Source organism: Ornithorhynchus anatinus, chromosome 17 (genome assembly GCF_004115215.2).
Source record: "Ornithorhynchus anatinus isolate Pmale09 chromosome 17, mOrnAna1.pri.v4, whole genome shotgun sequence".
In the NCBI taxonomy this organism is placed as follows: domain Eukaryota; kingdom Metazoa; phylum Chordata; class Mammalia; order Monotremata; family Ornithorhynchidae; genus Ornithorhynchus; species Ornithorhynchus anatinus.
This window is the reverse complement of record NC_041744.1, coordinates 22,130,765-22,134,397: the sequence shown is the minus strand read 5'-3', so window position 1 is coordinate 22,134,397 and position 3,633 is coordinate 22,130,765. Positions and strand designations below refer to the sequence as shown.

Genomic DNA, 3,633 nt, shown 5'->3' with positions numbered 1-3,633 from the left:
GTGCAGCACATGGTAGAGAACCTGCAGACCCTGGCTCCTTTCTGGACAAGTGCTCATTTTGCGTTTAATAATAATAAAAATAATGTTGGTATTTGTTAAGCGCTTACTATGTGCAGAGCACTGTTCTAAGCACTGGGGTAGATACAGGGTAATCAGGTTGTCCCAAGTGAGGCTCACAGTCTTAATCCCCATTTTACAGATGAGGTAACTGAGGCACAGAGAAGTTAAATAACTTGCCCACAGTCACACAGCTGACAAGTGGCAGATCTGGGATTTGAACCCATGACCTCTGACTCCCAAGCCCAGGCTTGTTCCACTGAGCCATGCTGCTTCTCAAAATGGAACCGTTGCATTGGCTGGGAATCGAACCCAGGCCTCCCGCGTGGCAGGCGAGAATTCTACCACTGAACCACCAATCCCCGCCCCACAGCACTTGTGTATATATGTACATAGTTATAATTATAATTCTATTTATTTTTATTAATGATGAGTATATATGTATAATTCTATTTACTCATAATGATGCTACTGATGCCCGTTCACTTGTCTTGATGTCTGTCCCCCCACTTCTAGACTGTGAGCCCGTTGTGGGCAGGGATTGTCTCTACTTGTTGCTGAACTGTACTTCCCAAGTGCTTAGTTCAGTGCTCTGCATACAGTAAGCGCTCAGTAAATACGAATGAATGAATGAATCCATTTTGGTAGCAAGCAGGGGTGTCCGGAAGCCTGGCTTTACAATCGAAATAACTGAGGGGCAAAGAATCACCATCAATCATCTCCTCAACGCCACCCTTAGCATTTACGTATTTCATTCCTATCTTCAGCACTTATGGACCAGTGTCTATATTTGTGTATCGATGGGTATATTTAATTAGTTACCCAACTACTTCTCCTCACACATCTGTTACTACTTCTCCTCCCATCTGCTCACCATTCCTCAAGGAACTTCAGTGGTTGCCCATCCACCTCCGCAACAACCAGAAAATCCTCGCCATCGGCCTTAAAGCACGGGCCTGGGAGTCGGAGGACCTGGGTTCTAATCCCCATTCTGCCGCTTGTCTGCTGTGTGACCCTGGGCAAGTCATTTCACTTCCCTGTCTCTCGGTTACCTCATCTGTAAAATGGGGATTAAATCTGTGAGCCCCAAGCAGGACACTGTCCAGGGTCCAACGTGATTACCTTGTATCTACCCCAGTGCCTGGCATGTAGTAAGCACTTAACAAATGTTATTTTTAAAAAACAACAAAAAACAGCCTTAGATGGGTGAGAGGAAGAGTTAACGTCCCATGGAGCCAGGTCTCTCCAGGTCCAGGAAGTCACTGAATCAACTCTTGATGCAGCGTCCCCTGGTCAAGCATCAGGGATGAGTTCTGGGTTCCCTCACCTGTGACATGGCTGATGTAGATGCCAGAGACCTCCCACGGCTGCTGGATCAGAATGCCTGCCTCCCTGCGGGAATAACCTCTTCAGAGGTTCAAAGCTTTTCAGTAATATCTCTTCCTTAAAGCATCCCCAAAAGAATCTATCCATCTTGAAAATCAAACAATATCTGGGCAAAGCCCCAGCTTCCTACCTGGATTTTACTGGTGCCGAAGAATCGGTGAATCCCCGCACCAAAAAAGCATCTGAAAGAGGCTCTGAGGAGATAGTTGTAAGCTCACTGTGGGCAGGAAATGTGATTACCAATTCTGTCATGTTGAACTTTCCCAATCGCTTAGTTCAATGCTGTGCACACAGCAAAAACTCAATAAATACCATTAATTGACTGATAGCTCTTTTACGGAATTGAGGAGGATTTTCATGGTTAAAGCCCTATTCAAGAGGCTAGGTTGAGGAGGGGGATTGCGTGTGTGGTGAGTGTGTGCGTGCGTGCATGTGTGTGTGTGTGTGTGTGCCCAGCCCTGCTAAGGTTGTGGTTAGTTTGGGACTGGCCACTGGTTCTGCTCTCTCACTGGACCCAAGCCTAACACTGCAAGCTTCAGGGAGACGGCACTCTTCCCTGTTCCCATCAGTAGGGCCTCTCCACAGCCGCTGGGGCAGAACCAAGAGGCAGGGCCTAGACTTGGAGGCAAGAATGAGAGATAATGTGGGGACACCATGCTGGGGGTGGGAGGGAGGAGACGGCACCCCTCAGGCCATCTGGGCCAGGTGCCATCCCGGGAATGGCAGCAGAGGGGATTCTCGTCAGCTCCTCCATTTCTAGCTTGGATTCTGTAAAGCCCGGTCTCTAATGGAACAGACAGCTCCTCTCCACTAACAGAACTTCCACTGGGCACCAGATTACATTTCACAAACATAACTGAACTGTCAAAAAGCTCTCTTCTTGTCCTGCCTCCACATGGGTGTCCCCACGCTTCTGGAGGCTGGGATGAGCCTCCCTTTCCTGGATCGATAATGAGTCAGGCAACTGGGCTTCTTTTGAAGACAACCTTCTTATGAAGACTCAGGCAGCATAGCAGCAGCAGGCCAAGGGCACCACTATGCCCAGTCCAGAACCCCGACAGCCCACCCCTCTCCTAGCTGACACAATAGCAGCAACAACAGCGGTGAAGAGGAGCACAGGAAGGGAACCACGCTTGGCCCCTCTAAAAGCCACCTGGGTTCCCAGAGGAGGCCGATGCCATGCTTCTGGATGCAGCCCAAGGCTGGGAGAGAGGAAATCTGGGTTCCGGTGCCTCAGCTAGCCCCACCATCATCAGCAGCAGCATCCACAGCCCAATGCCTGTGGGGTAACCTGGGGTAAATCAAGTAATCTCTCTGGGCCTCAGTTTCCTCCGTAAAATGTGGAATGTAATCCCGGCCCCTTCAGGACACAAAGGGATGTTCTGAGGAGACATGAGCTCGCTGAGGTCAAAGCGCCTCAGATCATGAACTCCTTGAAGGCGGAGGACACGTCAGGTACATCCGTATATTCCTTAAGCATCCAATAAGGAGCTCTGCACATGGTAGGTAGTCAGTAAGTCCTGATAACGATGACGATGAAGAAAAAGAGTACTACATCTCCTATTTTAGCCTAAGAATCTTCTCTCCCTTCGTAACTCTGGAGTTGCCTAATCCACATTTCGACCACTACAGAATGTAAGCTCCTCGTGGACAGGGAATATGTCTCAGGGTACTGTTGGGTTTCCCAAGAGCTCATTTGGGTGCCTCATACTCAGAGGCCGCTGCAAAACTACATCGCCACCACCTTCCCCTCAAAGCAATGCATTTTCTGGGGTCTCCTCTTACCATCCTCCCTCTGCTTCACACTGGAGTCAGGTTCCGTGCGTTCCAGCCAGACACAGTTTCAGCCCGGCATCTTAATGAGATTCCAATAAGGGAGCAGCCCTCCCAGACTACAACGATTGGAGCCTCTCCAGGTCGGATAGACGGATTAATCTATTTTAGAGTACAGCAGTGAAAACATAAAGAAAATAAAAAATGTCTGTAACATACACTTGCCAGACATTCAGAATCTTCTCTTATGTCATTGCCTCGTCCCGTTTTCCCGGAAAGGTCCGTCGAGGGCACCGCATGATTGCCAACCAAATGCTGGGCAACCTCCGGCAGGGGCTGGAAAACAAATGAAAGATAACTGCCGCTACGCTACTCCACCTGGGCCCCAAATTGGGTGAGCAGTTCTGGTTGTTGCAA

At 49.2% G+C, this 3,633-nt stretch overlaps 1 non-coding gene across 1 annotated transcript; it reads right to left on the bottom strand.

The window, feature by feature from the left end:
- Positions 1-348: 348 nt before the first annotated feature.
- On the bottom strand, positions 349-419 carry TRNAG-GCC. The gene has a single exon. It is a non-coding gene; the product is annotated as a tRNA-Gly (tRNA).
- Positions 420-3,633: the final 3,214 nt, after the last annotated feature.